Here is an 18,914-nt window from a genome sequence, read left to right as displayed (position 1 = left end):
CTTTACTATCAGTTTATAACATGAGTTTGAAAGGAATAATATCAAACTTTTTGTGTATTTTTGGTATAGATAGAATCTGTATCTATCTCATAGTTTTTATCTCCAAAAGTAGTATTTCTATACATTATATTAATTTAGACTAATTATTACTTCATGTCAACACAGTAACATAATCAAACCAACTGTAATAATCTCTGAAAAAATTTTTAAAGAAAAGCCAATATAAATTGGCCAGAACATACGGGTAGGATTGCCCTCAACAATATTGTGTCTTGACGAACTGACAATTTTAGGCAACCAACTCCTGCTAGATAGAGGCTGGAGTTTAATATGTAGTATTGTGTAGCCACTTTGTGTAATATTGTATTTTGAAGACAATGAAAAACTTTATCATCTAATTCTTATATCTCAAGTTTTAATGTAACAAACATTTGCTGAGGGCCATCTACTCTGCTACGTATAGACATTGAGATGGAGCAGTTACTTATCGCCAGAACTGAGAGGACACAGACTTCCAGTGAGACTTCCCAGAGCTATGCTGCGTGCAAGCATCTATTCAATCATATCATGCATTTTTTCTATTTACAATATGTTCTAAAGAATCTTTTTGCATAGTAAAACAGAAAAAAATAATAAAAACTGTACATGCATTCTATGGTTTAAATATTTGGCCCCTCTAAAACTCATGTCAAAATTTAATCTCCAGGCCAGGTGCGGTGGCTCACACCTGTAATCCCAGCACTTTGGGAGGCCAAGGCAGGCAGATCACCTGAGGTCAGGAGTTCGAGACCAGCCTGGCCAACATGGTGAAACCCCATATCTACTAAAAATACAAAAATTAGCCGGGAGTGGTGGTGTGTGCCTGTAATACCAGCTACTCAGGGGGCTGAGGCAGGAGAATTGCTTGAACCTGGGAGGCAGAAATTGCAGTGAGCCGAGATCACGCCATTGCACTGCAGCTGGGGGGACAAGAGTGAGACATCGTCTCAACAGCAAAAAAAATTAATCTCCAATATAGTAGTTTTTGAGAGGTGGGGCCTTTGAGAGGAGATTGTCTATCTTCATAAATGGATTAATCCATTTGTGGATTAATTAATTAATTAATTAAAGATTGATGGATTATCTTGGGGATAGGACTGGTGAAAGAAGGAAAAAAAAGATTATAAGAGAAAGAGAGCCCTGAGCTAGCATACTCATTCCCCTCACCATGTGATGCCCTGCGCCACCTGAGATTCTGCAGAGTAACCATCAGCAAGAAGGCCCTCACCAGATGCAGCCCCTTGACCTTAGACTTCACAGCCTCCATAACTGTAAGACATAAATTACTTCTTTCTAAATTACTCATTTTCAGATATTCTGTTATTAGCAACAGAAAACAGACTAAGACAACATATGCCCACACACGTGATATGTAATATATTGTAGCTATTCCTCCCAGTTGTAAAACCATATTGGGCTCATTTCAAATGCTGTCTCAATGTTAATCCACTGGGATCCTGTATAGTATAAGAGTGCCTACACCAAAAGATCATTATCTGGAAATATAATTTAAAACTAGAAGAAATTATTGCAGTTCACATTTGAAAGGTGAGGAAAACCATTAATTTTAATATAACTCATTTTTCATCTAGCTCACTCAAGGAGAGTAATTTAATTTGAAAAGATCAAATGCATTGATGGAAATATAAATTTCCAAATACTCAACAGGAGGGTATTGGTAATGAAAAGAAACTTGGCTTTCATCTTTATGTGCTGAGCTTTAGCATTTTAATGAATAGAGCATTTTAAATAGAGTCAAAGGCTTGCCATTTGATATTAAGGTCATCCTTTCTAGAAAGGCCATGTTTTCTCAAACTATATTCAACTTTTAAATATCTTTTTTAGTTGTTTTATTTCTATTTTACTATCAATTATATATTACTATAATTGATAGAAGATGAAAAGCAAAAAAAGGGTTAGGTTTTCACAGATACTAAAACAAATGCTTAAATAAGCTTACAGGTAATCTTTTCTTTCCTTCTTTCAACCAATACACAGTAAATTTGATTTTTCAAAAGACATACATTTAAAATTGGTTGTTTTGAGCTGAGAGGATTCAATGAGGAGTTGGCTTAGTCTAATGGCAAGTCCTTGAAATGATTAATTATAGGAGGACTCACTGGATCTCAGACATTTTCTGAGTTAACAGTACAGGTATCTGTAGGAAGACACTGTTGCCACCCCTACAGAGTAAACACATGGGTGTGTGCACAAGCACGACTATCTCATATTACAAATATTATATTATAAGTTGATATACTTACCATTGCAATTTAATGGGAAAAAATTGAGCTATCAATCTAGGTACATGGATTCAAATTTAAGACCTGCTATTTATTTTACTAATTCATTCCAGTGAATAGGCCTTCTTTTATTAGAAAATGTGCAATAAATATGATAAAGTAGAAAATGAGTCATATATTTGTAATTATGTATATTTTAAATATGAAAAACATTTATATTAAAAGCATGTTCAAAAGAATATTATGCCTTTGGATTTACTATTTAAAAAGAAGATATTTTATTTGCATATTAAAAGCCCAGTGAGGCACATTCAATCTAGTTTTCCCTTCGAGCTTAAGGAAATTCTAATTTTATGACTTGCTGAGCATAAGATGAAATTACATTTTTTAGCTTGCTTTCTGGAAGTTCTTCCTTGCCATCCCATAGCTCTTCCCCCAGTGATTCTCAAAAATAAATGAATATCAGAATTTACTGTGGATCTTTTAAAAATGATGATGCTCAGTTCCTGCTTCTAGAAATTCTGATTTAATTGGTATTTGGGGAGCTGGCAATTGTATTTATAAAATTGTATTCTAAAGATGTCTTTGGGAGTTCGGAATTGTAATTTTAAAATTATCCTAGATTACCCTAATGTGTCCAAGAGTTTTCTTAGATAAAAGAAGAAGCACCTATTTGCCTCATGAAAGTAGCCCTCCTTTCATTGTCCTAACCTCTAGGTTGCTAATAGGATCTAAATCCTAGATGGAATATCTGAAACCTGTGAAAACAGGATGTCATAGGGCCAATTTTGTGGTCTGTTGGTGAAAGATGGAAGTACAGATGGCAAAAATGGGGAAGCAACATTCCTCAATTTATAAAGTATCAAGTGATGAGTACAAGGTTATTGAGTCTTTCTTCCAAGTTGATATACACTTTCACATGCATTGTCTATTCTCATCTTCATTCAAAATTCCAGTTATTCAGGAAGAATTTTTATCTCAGTTTTAGAGTTAGAATAAACTTGTTTTATGGTGATGAGGATAAGAGCAACATGTAAACTGGTTTAACGTAAAAAAGTGAATTTATCTTGGAATATAAGTTCTTGGAAACCCAGTGTTTTTCTGCCATGCACTCTTATTCTTATAAAATCAAGTGTACATATTCGATCACTGTCAGTAGGTTGGTAAAACACACATTCCTAATTAATTTTTAGCAATGGTGATAGAATGTAATTGATGCCCTTCAAATCTCTTTTACAACCCACTTTGTTAGCAGTGAAATGTGTTTGAAATATGAGTTCCTAAGTTTAAAGTACAAGTAATATATACAGTTACCACATAAGACTCACTAACCCTCAGAGAAAATCACACTCAGGACCTGAACTTTCTTAACACAAGGCTATAAATAACTCAGAACCTTGAATATGATAGAAATGTACTTACGTGAAATAACATTTCATGGGCATCTACTTTGCATGAATCATTTTTCCTGATGATGTTAAGAGTGTAACAAGTAAAGCCAGATTGTTTGGTGTCTAGTAGGAGGAGTTATACCACTCTGGAGCAGTGGTATAATGATGAGTACTATAGTAACCACAAAATAATGCGCTAGAAGAATGTGTTGGCCAGCCTTCAACTTCACAAAGATCCATGCCTCTGATACCCACACCTTGTTCAGCCTCCCCTCCCCATTACACTAAGGTTGGTCTGTGTGACCAATACCTCGTGGAAAAAGTGATTATATGTCACTTCTAAGATTATTGGCTGGCATATTGAGTGCTTGTTGTAGCTTTCTCATGGATCATGTGCTCTAGAGAAGCTACATCACAACCAGCCCTCAGGAGACGATTATGTAGGGAGGTATGGAAGCCTTATGCCAACAGCCATGTGGGTAAAATTGGAAGCAACATCTTCACCCCCAACTAAGTCTTGAAATGACCACAACCACTTTACTGCATCCTTGGAAAAGATCTTGAGCTAGAAGTACGTACCTAAGCTGCCCCTTGGAAAAGCATTAGATAATAAATGTTTCCTATTTTAAGCTGCTGAGTCATGTAGTACTTATTTACATACCAGTAGATAATGAATACAGTGACTATAAGGGAGGAAGAGGGAGGGGGAGATCTGCTATGACTAGAGAGCTGGAAGAAAGCTTGGATTTGAAATAGGACTTAAGATGGTAGGGGATTCAGAAGTGGAAGAAGAGCACAGGCATCCCACAATGATGGAATAGTCTGTGTTAATGCTTAAAGTTGCACTGCAGCTGGCATGATTGATGGAAGGTGAGAGATGGGCCACTTCAACTCCCCCCATCCAACCCAAACACACACATCGACAGGAATGGCTAGCAGTGATGAAAGTGTGGGAGGGCTTTGACTGATGGAAGGTGAGAGATTGGTCACTTCAACTTCCCCCCCACCCACTGAAACACACACATAGGACAGGAATGGTTAGTAGTTGTGAAAGTGTGGATGGACTTTGAATGCCAGCCTGAGGAGTGTGTATGTTGTCAGCTAGAAATCTGTGTTTATAGGAAACAATTCCAGTAATTTTGGCAATGAATTAGAAGAGAAACTAGCAGCCTGTCAGGGGAATAATGAGTCCTGCAAATGCTTTGGCTCAAGGAGCAGAAAGGAAGCTAGAGGGGAACAATTTGGTACACACTATGGAGGCCTAATTGAGGGGATTGATGGCTGAATTGATGAAGGGGGAAAAGAAAGGGGAGAAACAATGACTCGTGTTTTCAGCCCGCAGGTCATGGAAGGAGAGTGACTCCATGAGTCTAACATAAAGAACACAGGAAGAGGGAATGTTGAGAAGTTGATGAGATGTAACCCGGCACATAAGTAAGTTCTCACATTTGTGCAGCACTTTAGCATTTACAGAGTAATCTGGAGCCATAATATTATTTGTTCCCCACAGCCATTCTGTGGAGGAAGGACAAACTTCATCTTCATTTGGGAGATGAAGAAAACCAAGGCAATTAGGTATAACGAACTCAATTAAAGTCACAAAACTGGTCAATAGCACATCTGGGACTAGAATTCATGTATCTTGATGAATAGTTCAGTGTTTTCCTATTACACCCAACTGGTAATGCAGTCTGTAGCATAATTTTTAATAAAATGCTATTTAGGTATATGTGTGTGTGTTTAGGGCAGTAAGGTGTGAAGGAAGAAGTGAGGGCAACAAAGCTGCCACATAGGTATTTCTACCATCAACCTAGAACATCAGTGACTCACCTTGGACTTAACCATTTCAGGGACCTACCATCAGACTAGGGGTAAGAGAGCTCATTTTTCCTCAGCCTTTCTCAGCTTCTCATTAACAGATTTACTACCTTCTCTCTGAAACTCATATTTCCTTTATGTCTCTTTATGTCTATTGAAAGATTTTCAGATCTTTGAAACTACACTCTAACAAACATGAAATTTTTTTCTTTTTTTTGAGACGGAGTCTCGCTGTGTCACCCAGGCTGGAGCACAGTGGAGCGATCTCCGCTCACTGCAAGCTCCGCCTCCCAGGTTCACGCCATTCTCCTGCCTCAGCCTCCCGAATAGCTGGGACTACAGGCACCCGCCACCACGCCCGGCTAATTTTTTTGTATTTTTGGTAGAGACGGGGTTTCACCATGTTAGCCAGGATGGTCTCGATCTCCTGACCTCGTGATACGCCTGCCTCGGCCTCCCAAAATGCTGGGATTACAGGCGTGAGCCACCGTGCCCGGCTGTGAATTTGAATTATATGAACAAAATGGCTTATAAGTACACACCATGTTTCTTGTATATGAACTTTCGTTTAAGAGGTGTAGATGATGTTATTGATTAAAATACCAGTAGTGCACTGGAATTCTAATCTAGTTTTTAGATTTATTTTAAATCAAAAGTAAACAAGCAGTTACACCTACATTGAATTTTTTTTTGAATGGTAACACAAACTTGTGAACATTTTGTCCCTATTTTGAGACAGACAGTCTGATAGATTTACCAGGTAACTGGATAATTCGAGGAAAATAAGATTCCTATTGTTAAGGCACTTTAGGATTGTCATAAACATGTATTTACCAACAGGAAATTTTCTGATGGGAAATTGTCATTTTTAGAACAGAATGTTTGCGATATTATGCTTTAAAATTATAGTTAAAACAAGTTTAAGTTGTATTTGCTACTGGCTCTGCATTAACTCTAACATGCAGAAGCAGCTTAAAGAAGTGCATAAATTCTTCCAGAAGCCCAAGGAAAGACTTCACTGAGAAAATATTATTTGAGATAGGATTGAAAGGATGAGTAGAAGTTCAAAATGAGGATATAGTCGAGGGCAGAGCACTCCAGGCAGTTAGAAGAGAAAAGGCAAAAAGACATGGCGAGTTAATGTATTTCCTGATATTTAAGTAGTTTTGTGTTGTTAGAAAACTATAAATGGAGCAATTAAGGCAGGAATTGGTCAGGCATCAGATATTAAGGTAGCTTGGATGTGATGGTTACATTGACAAACTTGCTCTAAATATACAGATTTCTTTAACATATTTTGATATAGAGGAATAATGTAATAAGACTAGGGTATTATGAATATCACTCTGAAGTCAGTTTGAAAAATTAAAAAGAGATAAATACAAAGGAAAAGAGAATTTATATCCAAATAAGAGGAGACGAGACCTGAGCAACTCTGGAAAGAAGATAGAGACATAGGAATTATTCAGCAGGAAGAAGGAGTGAATCTGGTTGAAGCAAATGGATGAAGACGAGGGAGCAAATTATTTTTCAACAAAATGTATAAGCTACAGGTTGTGTAAATCTCAAAGACTGGGTTGGTGCAGTTCTAACACATGCAAATGACAGGCAGCCTGCCAAGTCTTGCATGGTGGCTTGAAAAGAAAGACAAAATCCCCAGTGGAGCCTTTTTATCATGTTGGAGTTGGAAAGATGAAGAGTTCAGTTAGATGGAGTTGGTGAATTCAGAGGAACAGGAACAATGGGAAAAATTGGGTGAAAATTGGCTATAAACATTCTGATGCAAATTAGACCTATAAGAAATTGGAAGACTGCGATTTGACAAGTAGTAATACATGCTAAAAAATGAAAGCAAAAATAAGAAGAAAATACTAAGAAAGAGATAGAAGTAAAGGAAAAGATGTGGAACACAGCAAAATGTGGAAGATAATGAAATGTATCTTGAATGACAGGAGAAGCAAGAAGAATTTCAAAATTTAGAGCTATTCTGACTAATGTAGGATTTTGATTCACATCATGTAATTCAACATAGGAGACTTTGGAGACTGAGAAAATGTGGTTTCTTTTTCTATGAGAATACATTGCAGTTTCTGTGTAAGATTCATACGGTTCTCTTAGGCAGTCTCCTTCTATAAAAGAACAGTATGTCCCAGCAGTCCAAATCAGATATTCACATCTTCTAGTAGAAATGTGCCTGCACCAGGGTTGGTGAGATCATTGACTGGCTGGCCATGCCAACTCCTCTTAAAATCTTTTTTTTTTAAGTATTTAGGAAGCAGCAGTTCAAAGAAGAGAAAATTGATTCATTCTCATTGGTTTCAATTAAAAATTTTTCTTTCTTAGCATTAAAATCACATTTTGAAAAGATGATAGCAAAATCTCCTCTTTATTTTTAATTATAGTGGGTTTAATGTCCACAGTGCATTCGTTTTCCCCAAGATACTTGATTCATCTCTGGGCACACCAGGCACTTCTAACATGAAAAAAGAGAAGAGATCCTTTCTAAAACAGACATTTCTTTTCCTTTCATTACAACAAGTTTTCTTACACAAAGATACTCCAGACTGTATATATCAAGTCAACTTTTCCTAATATACAGAGAACTGAAAAATAGTTTTGTTCCAGTCAATGTCTAGGTCATTGCCTCTACTCACATTTACTTATTTTGTGAGTTGTTTGAAACTAACACCTCAGTCTAATGTTATGGGCATGATCCTTTCTACATGAGAATATCACTTTGGAGATAGCAATTTTTGCAGGGTTTATAATATTGTAGGAATTAGCAAAGTCCATTTTAATGGATTAGAGTTAGGTGATCTATAAAGTCAACCTTGCTATGAGATTCAGCAAGTCTGTGTTTACAGAGCTATGTCTTGATAAGTGTGACAACTACATCCACTGATAAGTAAAAGAATTTTGAAGGAAAGTATTTTTTTGTGGTTCTCTTGCTCCTTGGGTTCCTGGAAATGAAAGTCACAAATCTGTCCTCAAGCTTTGTCACAGGCCTTTTCAGTTTCTGTTCTTTCAGAGTGAAGTTTTCTTTCTGTTTACATCCTGTAAATTTGACAGAAACAGAAATGAGAGATGACAGAGTTGATAAAATGAAACAGATTCAGCCAAAAAATAATGTTCACAGAAGTTTATATATCAACAGCTTTGTTACTGTTTCTTATTCTAACTTTGACTCAACAGTGAAATTGAGTTTAGATTAGATGAATTCCACAAAAAGAGAATAAATTTTTGACATGTGCCTCAGTAATTCCACTGGCATTTAAGCAAAGAAAGGAAAGATCAGTATCATTCAGTTTCAATTAAATGTTGTTAGCTTTTAAAGTTTTGTGTGTGACATACCTTATAATCATGAATATTGTGCACAAATGCTTTTACTTTCATGTTAATATTCTAAAATGTCTGTTTAGCTACCTTCCTCTTAGGTAATAAGATTAAAGAAGCGGAAAAATTTACATAAACAAATGTTTATCTAAAAGTATTTATTGAGTGCCAGGATATTCTCAGTGATGAAGCTATTGTGATGTTCAAAACAAACAAAATACTGCCTTTGAGGTGCTAGCATTGTCGTGAGGGAGATATAATAAGTAAATAAGTAGAAAACGTGTTTTAGATGGTGATAAGTTCTATCAGATAAATAAACCAGATTACATACAGGGAGTTCAGGGTAGTGATTGGGAAGTATGTTGCTATTTCTCAGATTCCTTTTTTATTGCAATGTTACATTTGTCTTGAAGAATTTGCTGACTTCAAGAAATAGTGTATTGTTTGTTGGTAATTTGACAATACCATTGTGGTTTTTTACAGAACATTGCCTCTGAGCAAAGAACTAATTTTTTAAGTGTAGTTAAGGACCCAAATTATGTGCTAACAGATGAGAAAGAGCTAAAAATAATGTGTGGGCAGTAAGCTGTAATACAGAGCAGAAGAAAATTTGAAACCTAGATGGTAATAAAGGATGTAAGATAAAGAAACAATGTTAGAGATATATGGGATACAAGATATAATTGGAATTTCAGAAGACAGAAAAGAAAGAAATAATATTTGAATAAATTATATTATTTGAATTGGTAATGGCTGGGAATTTTCCAAACTTGGTGAAAGACATCACAAACTAGATTCAAAAGTGTTACAAATCTCAAGCATGATAAAAAAGAATAGTTTTTGGTCTCCTATGAGAGTGTTTTTATAAGTACGGAATGGTATCATCTTCAAAAAAAGACTGTTCATTTCTTCTTTTCTAATGTTAATATCAGTTATTTCATTTTATATTTATGTTGCTTTTCCCAAAACATCAAAGAAAATTCTAATTAATAAACGTATTAGTTAACATTTCTGTGAAATTCTTGTCCTTAGTTGATTTTACTGTTCACCATTTCAGAAAACATTTTCTATTGTTTTTTGGCCAACAATTATTATAATTAGCTATTTTCTTTCCAATTTGATGCCACTTATATATATTATTGGATTTTATTGGATTTTCTCACCATCTGTGGATATGTTCATATAATCTTTTCCCTTTAATTTTATGATGTAATGGGTTGGGATAATAGAATTTCTAATTGTGCTCCATCTTGAATTCACTGCTTTGTTACAAGGTATAATTATTTTTATATAAAACTAGATTTCACTTGCTTATATTAATTTACAATTCTTTTCTTCTGTCATGCTAAATAACGTCATCCTTAACTGTTTTTTGTTTTTAATTCATTTTTTGTCATATTTTATATTAAATTTAAATGGGGCTGTGACATGAAATGAGGAACTTTCTACTTGTAGCTAAGGTCTGGAATAGTACAGACAATCTTTAATTTCTAATAGCTTTATTGAGATGTAACTCGCATACCTTACAACTCACTTATTTAAAGTATACACTTAAATGGTTTTCAGAATATATAGTTGTATAATCATCACCACAACCCGATTTTGGAACCTTCTCATTATCTCAGAAAGAAACACCCACACTCCTTAGCCTGCCCCAGAAACTCAAGCCATCCTCTCTCCTCCAGCCCCAGGCAGTTGTTAACCTACTTTCTGTCTCTATGGATTTTCCCATTGCCCATTCTGGTGAGTTCATATAATCGTTTAATATACAGTCTCTTGTGATTGGCTTTTTTCAATTAGCACAATGCTTTCAAGGTTTATCCATGTTGTAGTGTGTTGATGAATAATATTCCATTGTATGGATATACTACATTTTTCATTCATTAATTAGCCAAAGGACATTTGACTTGTTTCCACTTTGGGGCTATGATAAATAATGCTGCTATGAACATCCGGGTATAAGTTTTTGTGTGGACATTTGTTTTCCTTTTTCTTGGGTACATACTTAGTAGAATTGCTAAATTAAGTCGAATTTTTACTGCATGCCTCAAGAATTATAGCATACTAATATACTCATTGTCTAAAATTCTACTAGTTATTAGATTCCTACAATATTAAATTTTGGAAATAAATACAGATTTAATTATGTTTAAGAATGTCAGTTAGGCATTTTATATTCTTTGAGGATATGTTGTGCTTTTTTTCTTATGTTTTTGTGGAATATAATATATGAAAGTCAGAAGAATTGAAACACACCCATAAACATGTTTAGGTTCATCAAATCTGAATATGTTAAACCAAAAATACATTGATGGCCACCTTGAGAATTGCTTAGTTTTTCAATCAGCCGTCTTAGAATCCATCACAACTGAATCCAACCTAACAAAATTCAAATGTAACATAACATTTTCTATTTGGTTGAGATTCAAATTAAAGGAAACATAATTTACATCAAAGTCAATTAGAAGCTTTGCAGAAACCAGTTCAAAACATGCGGCTCCATCAAAAGGAGCTGTCACAGTTTACCTGGCAATGTGCCAAAGAGTAATTTAGAATTAGCACAATTGAGTACTTACTCTCTACTGTGGAAAAAACTTACCAAAGGCTGAGACATAGACATTATATTTAAGTCTCTCAAAGTAAATAACTAAGAATTTTGTGTTGTATAAAGTTGCACACCACAAATGCAAAAAGTTATTTCCAAAGTATCTGTTTTGAATTGTTAATTATGTGGCTCTAGTAGCCACTCCTTTTTAATGTTTATAACGGTAATATATATGGTTATAAGACTTTCCAGCTGGGTGCAGTGGCTCACACCTGTAATCCCAGCACTTTGGGAGGCCGAGGTGGGCGGATCACCTGAGGTCAGGAGTTTGAGACCAGCCTGACCAACATGGTGAAACCCCATCTCTACTCAAAATACAAAAATTAGCCAGGCGTAATGGGGCATGCCTGTAATCCCAGCTACTTGGGAGGCTGAGGCAGGAGAATTGCTTGAACTTGGGAGGTGGAGGTTTTAGTGAGCTGAGATCACACCATTGCACTCCAGCCTGGGCAACAAGAGCCAAACTCCGTCTCAAAAAAAAAGACTTTCCAATATAACATCTATGATACAAATTTCAATACATTCCAGACCAAATGAACCCTTATAGGTGAAAAACGTGGTGATCCGGTTTTGAGGATGTATTTTGAATGCATGAAGGTGTGTTTGGATGTGTGTGCATACATGTATATGAGTACTGTATTATTAGTCTGTTTTCACACTGCTATAAAGATACTACCCAAGACTGGGTAATTTATAAAGGAAAGTGATTTAATTGACTCACAGTTCTACCCAGCTGGGGAGGCCTCAGGAAACTTATAATTATGGCAGAAGGGGAAGCAGTCATGTCTTACATGGTGGCAGGTGAGAAAGACAGAGAGAGAGAGAGACGCCTAGGGAAACTACCATTGGTAAAGCCATCTGATCTCATGAGAACTCCCTCACTATCATGAGAACAGCATGTGGGAAAACCTCCCCCATGATCCAACCACCTCCCACCAGGTCTCTCCCTCAGCACCTGGGGACTGCAATTCAAGATTAGATTTGGGTGGGGACACAGAGCCAAACCATATCAAGGATATTTGGACTGGTGGATAATCACAGCATGTGAGAGAATTCAGACCTATTAATAAAATATCCATCAGAAAGGAAGAGTTGATTTACTTGCCAGATAATTTTTTTAAATTTGTAGCTAATATAAGGTTTTCACTGGGTAGCTATTTTCATACTTAGAGATACTGTTCAAATGAAATCTCTAGTCTAGTAGGATAACCAGTTGACCATCGTTTTTTAAATTTTTTCCATGGAGAATAAACCATCACTAAAATTGCTACTCAGTACCAAAACTATAATGGTAAATATCAACTTCAATGTTACGCCTGCATTTTGGCAATCTAGAAGTAAAATTAAAAAACCAATAATGAATCTATTTACTAACTTATTGACAAGAAAAATTAAATTGAGAATAGGCCTTAAAGGGGAACGAATATTGATAGACAGAAACTAATCTTTCTATTAAAGTTTTAGATAGGGACAGATGTGTGAAATTTCAATTTTCAAAACCTGGAGAGTACAGATAATGGGAACTCATAAAGCAGACTGTATCTCAGTATGTACTTTTGAGAGCATTTGTTCTATGAGATATTTTTCAAAAACAGGGTGAGTATATAAATAAGTTTGTGAATCAAACTTGCTGCTCCATGATACGTTTTATGTTCTTGATATACATTGTATAGTGTAGACTCTAAGAAGGCTTACAGAAAATAATCAATTCAACTTTCTTTTATTAACTTTTAATTAATCAAGTTAGATTTGATAAAACTAGGGCCATGCAGAACACACTATTGGAAATTCTGCCATAACAAAATTCTATAAATTTATTACTTTTTATGTCCTGATTTCAGATGCTGAATGACACAAATATTTAATCATTTGTGAGATGGTAAATCAAGGAAAGGAGAAACTAGAGAATTCATCTTGCATGATAAAATGTCATATATTATACATGTCTTTTTTGTATCAATTGATTCAGCCAAATTCTCCTATATCTCATGAATTTTTAGCAGTTTTATTCTTGGAGCTTTTAAAGCACCTTGTATATACATATATTATAATATGTAGCATATATTAATTTAATATTTTAATGTTAAAAATAATAAAAATTTTGAAGTACACACAAACACACTTATTTTTTAAATTAACACTCATATACTCATTAATCAGGTTGTGAAATACAATTTACCAGAAACTAACAGTATTTAACAAGTTCTCTATCATTCCTCACTGATTGCATTGCCCTCCATTTGCAGATAAATTACTATAATAAATTTAGTTTCACCATTGAATAAAAATTTGGGGAGATTTACTTCCTGTGTATTCTTGGATAGTATATTACTTGTAGTTATAGCATTACTGAGGTCTAATTCATGTATTACTAATTTTATCTCTTTCAAGTATACATATAAATCAGTTTTTGTAGATTTGTAGTTATGTATTCATCACCCAATCCAGTTTTATAACAGTTCCATCACTCCTCAAAGCTTCTCTCTTGATGATTTGATATAAATTCCTGTATCTATTAATACCTCCAGTCCCAAGGAACCACTAATCTGCTTCTGTCTCTGTAGGCTTTTTTTCTATAAATTTTATACATAGGGAGTAATACAATATGTGTGCTCTTTTGTGTGTGGTTTCTTCCTTATGCCACATTTTTGGTGTTCATACATGTTTAGGCATGATTCAATGGTTCATTCTTTTTTGCTACTGGGTTCATATGGATATGATGTTTCTCCATATTTTTCTCCATTTACTGGTTGATAGATGCATATCTTTAGTTTTTGAGTAACATGACTAATTCTGTAAGCATTCATGTTCAAGCCTTTGTGTGACTTTTGTATGTTTTCATTTCTCTTGGTTAGATACCTAAAGGTTAAATTGCTGGGTAGTGATGGTAAGTGTGCTGGAACAATTGGACGTCCACATGCAAAAAAATGAATACAGGCATACAGCTTATATTTTAAACAGACATTAACTCAAAAAGGATTATATACCTAAATGTAATATGCAACAAAAAATCTTCTAAAAAGATAACATAAAAAATCTAGGTGCCCTTGGGTTCGGTGATGAGTTGTTAGATACAACACTAAAAGTAGGGTCCATAAAAAAAACATGAAATTTGCACTTCACTAAGATTAAAGAGTTCTTCTGTGCAAATACATTGTTAGAAGTGGAAAGAAAAGCTACAGACCTCAAGAAAATATTTACAAAATTCATATCAGAAAAAAAGACTTTTTCAAAATGCATAAAGAATTATTAAAACACAATAATAAAATAAAAAATGGGCAAAAGATCTAAATAGACTTCATTAAAGAAGATATAAAGATGGCAAATAGGCATATGAAAACCTCAGCATAAGATGTCTTGATGAACTACAAATTAAACAACAACAACAATAACAATGAAGTTCCATTACTCACCTATTAGAATGGCTAAGATACAAAACCCTGACAATACCAAATGATAGCATGGATGTGGAGCAGTGGGAACTCTCATTCACTGCTAGTGGGAAGGTAAAGCAGTACAGTCACTTTGGAAGACAGTCTGGCAGTTTATTACAAAATTAAGCGTCATCTTATCATATTATCCAGCAGTCGTGCTACTAGGTATTTAACCAGATGGGTTGAAAACATATCTACATGAAAATCCCCACATGAAGGTTTATAGCAGCTTTAGTCGTAATTGCCAAAAACTGGAAGCAACCAAAATATCCTCAACAGGTGAATAGGTAAACTGTGGTATATACACATAATGGAATAATATTCAGCCATCAAAAGAGGTTAACACTCAAGTCATGGAAAGACGTGGGAATCTTAAATGCCTGATAATAAGTGAAAGAAACCAGTTTGAAAAAGCTACGCATTCTGTGATTCAAATTATGACATTTTGAAAAAGGCAAAACTATAAAGATAGTAAAAAGATCAATGGTTGCCCAGTGATTTAGAGGGAGGGAAAGACGGATGAAAAGATGGAGCAGAAAAACGGGATTTTCAGGGAAGCAAACTCTTCTGTATGATACTGTAATATTGGATGCATGATATTACATACAATTGTACAACACAAAAATGGACCCTAATGTAACATCTGGACTTTAGTTGATAGTAATGTATCAATATTGCTTCATCAATTGTAACATATATATCACCAATGCAAGATGTTAAAAAATAGAAAAAATTGTGAGCAGGTGGTGGGGAGGGGTGTGTGGAAATTATGTACTGTCTGCTCAATTTTTCTGCAAAAAAACTGTCCAGAAAATAAACTATTGATTTTTTGAACAAAGGTATGCACTAAATCCAACAGAATTTAGGAGTGTATACATCTGGCATGAATGAAAAATGGTATATTTTAATTAAAATTAGAGCAGTCACCGTATATGTGAGACTGAGATATCAAATAACTAAAATAAATAAAAAGAAGTAGACTTCAAATTTCTACTTACATAGTTTGAACATTTGGACCACTGTCAAAAATTCTAAAAGTATTATTCTAAACCACTTCAGTGTGCTTTATAAGTAACTTCTAGAAAAATTAGAATTTCCATTTATAAAGTCCTAGTTAATTAAATGTTGCCTAAGCGATTGTTAAGAGTTCTTGGCAGACAGCAGATAAAAGTTTTGGGCACTGAAAATGTTTATAAATGTATGTTCACTATCTCACTTTAGTTTGTGCTAGGGAATTGAACTCTAAATATATTTGAAAATATATAAAGAAATATTTGCCCAAGTAATTTATTAAAGTTGTGAATAAATGTTTGCAACTATTTTCAGCAGGGCATTGTACTAGGTGCTGAGGTTGTGGAGATTCTGTTTATAAATAGTTTGCAATCCTGAGATAATTCTGGGAATAAGGTAACATGTATGACCTGGCAGAAGATCAATCCACTAGGGATGTCTTACAAAATTCACTTTCTTCAAGTATTGGTGCAAATGGCACATTCTCAGTGGAGTGTACCCTGACTCACCCTTTTAAAATTGTGAATTCTTCCCATCACAGCACTCTGTACCCTTACCCTGCTCTAAGATCCCCTGTAGCATTCTCAGCTACTGAAGTATTATACAGTGTATTGATTTTCTTAATTTTATTTTCTGTCTCCCCTGGTTTCTTTTCAAACATGCTAGAATGCCACCTTCATATGGGGAGAATTTTTTTCTCCTGTGTTCTATTCATTGGTTTGCATATTTTAAGTACTTTATTCATATTTTTTTGGTTAACAAACAAGAAAAGGGATCTTGGAGTACGCATGAAATGCTTGGGGAAACAATCTTAAAAGAACAAAATCTTCGTGTCAGGGAGAAGAAGGAGAGTAACCATAGGCAAGGTTGTATTGTAGAGTGTCTTGAATAAAGCAGTTGTTTCTTCTAGCACTTAGTTTAGTATGGTCTTTCCACAAACTTGATGAGTTACCATTGATAGAGCATGATATAGGCATTCTCTGAAAAATTACAGCAGCAGGATTGAATATAGAATATCATTAGAACCGTTAGAATAAAAAAATTTGAACCGTGGAAAGAAAATGACAAGTTTGAAAAAAAACACACACACACAAAACAACAACAATAACAACAACAACAACAATAACAACAACAACAACAACAAAACAGAAAAAGAACATCTGGATCTGGATTGTAGTTCCTCTGTATTTTTCTTCTTTTTGAAATTGCCAGCCATATAGTACCTGTTTAAAGTCCATCTTTCTCTGCAAATTTTATTCTATGCAGAAAGACCAATGCAGCTTTTGTGGCACACTGGATTTTGAGCCCACAAAATGCTGGAGTAAATCATGAGAAAGAAGCACATGTAGCCCCAGGTAAAGACGTTATCACTCCGTATTTACAGTGACTTGTTCAGTGAGTCTAGGCCTCAAGAACTTGTGTAATTTATTCCAGAACATTGACTTCCATATTGTATTTATTCAAAAGTTAAAAACATAAAACACTTGTTTAATATGCAGACGTTTTGCTGTGTGGCAATGGAAATAAGCATTCCTGCCAAGCACTTACGGAAAAACTGTGAAGGACAGCCACTGTGGTTATGATGGCACTAGAAGTTTGAGAGCTGAGCTGGTCCAGTGTACTAGAGTGTCTCAGACAGGCTGTCCTGAAATCTAGTACTGCTAAATCCTATACCAGCCAATCTGTTCCCTCAATCAGCAAGGTCACCATGAAAATGATTTTTGAAAAAAAAAGAAAAAGAAAAATTGACCTTCTCGTTTTCATCTGGCTGAATGATGTTCACCCTTGTGAACATGACCATGACCCTGTGTCATGGTTAAGGATAATTAGCCAGTCCGGTAGGTGAAACTGTGCCCCACTGGCCTGGGCACCTTACCTTGGGAACACTGTTGTCTTCATTTCTGGACTTCGTAACAAACGGAGCACGGTCATTGTTTAGACCTAGAGTAACCGCTACTGTAATACACACTTTTAAAATAATACAACCAAAAATGTACATTTTCACATGTCCTTCACACTGCTAACACACAATTTATCTCCTTTACAATATTCCTTTCAGTACATTAAAAAATGAAATATAAATTAATTAATTAATATATGAACTCCAGCAACAGCAAGATACAAATTTGTGTGAGCTTAAACATTTTAAAGGAAGTTTTTATAAATCAGGGCTATCAAAAGGGCTTATGTTTCCTTTGAGGAAAAATATCCCCTTCTTCTCTAGTTCATACTATCCTCCTTCCCACAATCTAGCTTCACAGTAACTTATTTTGGAAATATGATCGCCTCTCAGTATTTGTGGAGCGTTTGTTCGAGGACCTCCCTCATTGCCCAACACAATTCACAGATGTTCACATCCCTGATATGCAATGTTACATTAATATTGTATATAAATGTTATATTAATAATGTTATATAAAAATATAATTAATGTTGTATTAATATAACATCTATTAATACCTACATCATACACACATTCTCACACATACTTTATGTCATCTCTGGATTACTTATAATACCTAATACCTTGTAAATGCTTTATAAATAGCTGTTATATGTTTTGTTTAGAGAATAATGATAAGAAAAATATCTGTACATGGTTCATCACAGACACAAACATTCTTTTTTTTCCAAATATTTTCTGTCTGTGGTTAGGTGAAATCATGGATGCAGAACCCCATGGATACAGAGGGCCAACTGTATATATGAGAAAGACCAAATTTATTTTCCTTTCCAAGTCAAAACAGAATACTTATAAGTATTATAAATATGAAAAAAAATCCTGAATCTTCTTTTTAATGTTTCTGAGACACTTTGAATATAGAATGAAGTAGAAAGAACACTAAATTAGGAGATAAAATATTAGGATTTTATTTAAAATATTAGGATTCTATTTTTTACTTTATAACCTTGCACAAATCACAGAATCTCAAGAGCATTCATTCTTTCATCAGAAAAATGAAAGCAACCATAAAAATCCCATTGATCTACCTATGTCACACTGAGTTGTTGGGACCAAAATATAATGAATTTGTAAATAA

General features: G+C 34.7%; 1 pseudogene; it reads right to left on the bottom strand.

Moving 5' to 3' along the window:
* LOC129059835 (ATP synthase subunit a-like) overlaps positions 1 to 17,806 on the bottom strand; it is an 89,248-nt pseudogene extending 71,442 nt beyond the window's left edge.
* Positions 17,807 to 18,914: the final 1,108 nt, after the last annotated feature.

Source organism: Pongo abelii, chromosome 5 (genome assembly GCF_028885655.2).
Source record: "Pongo abelii isolate AG06213 chromosome 5, NHGRI_mPonAbe1-v2.0_pri, whole genome shotgun sequence".
Classification (NCBI taxonomy): domain Eukaryota; kingdom Metazoa; phylum Chordata; class Mammalia; order Primates; family Hominidae; genus Pongo; species Pongo abelii.
This window is presented reverse-complemented; position numbering and strand designations above follow the sequence as displayed.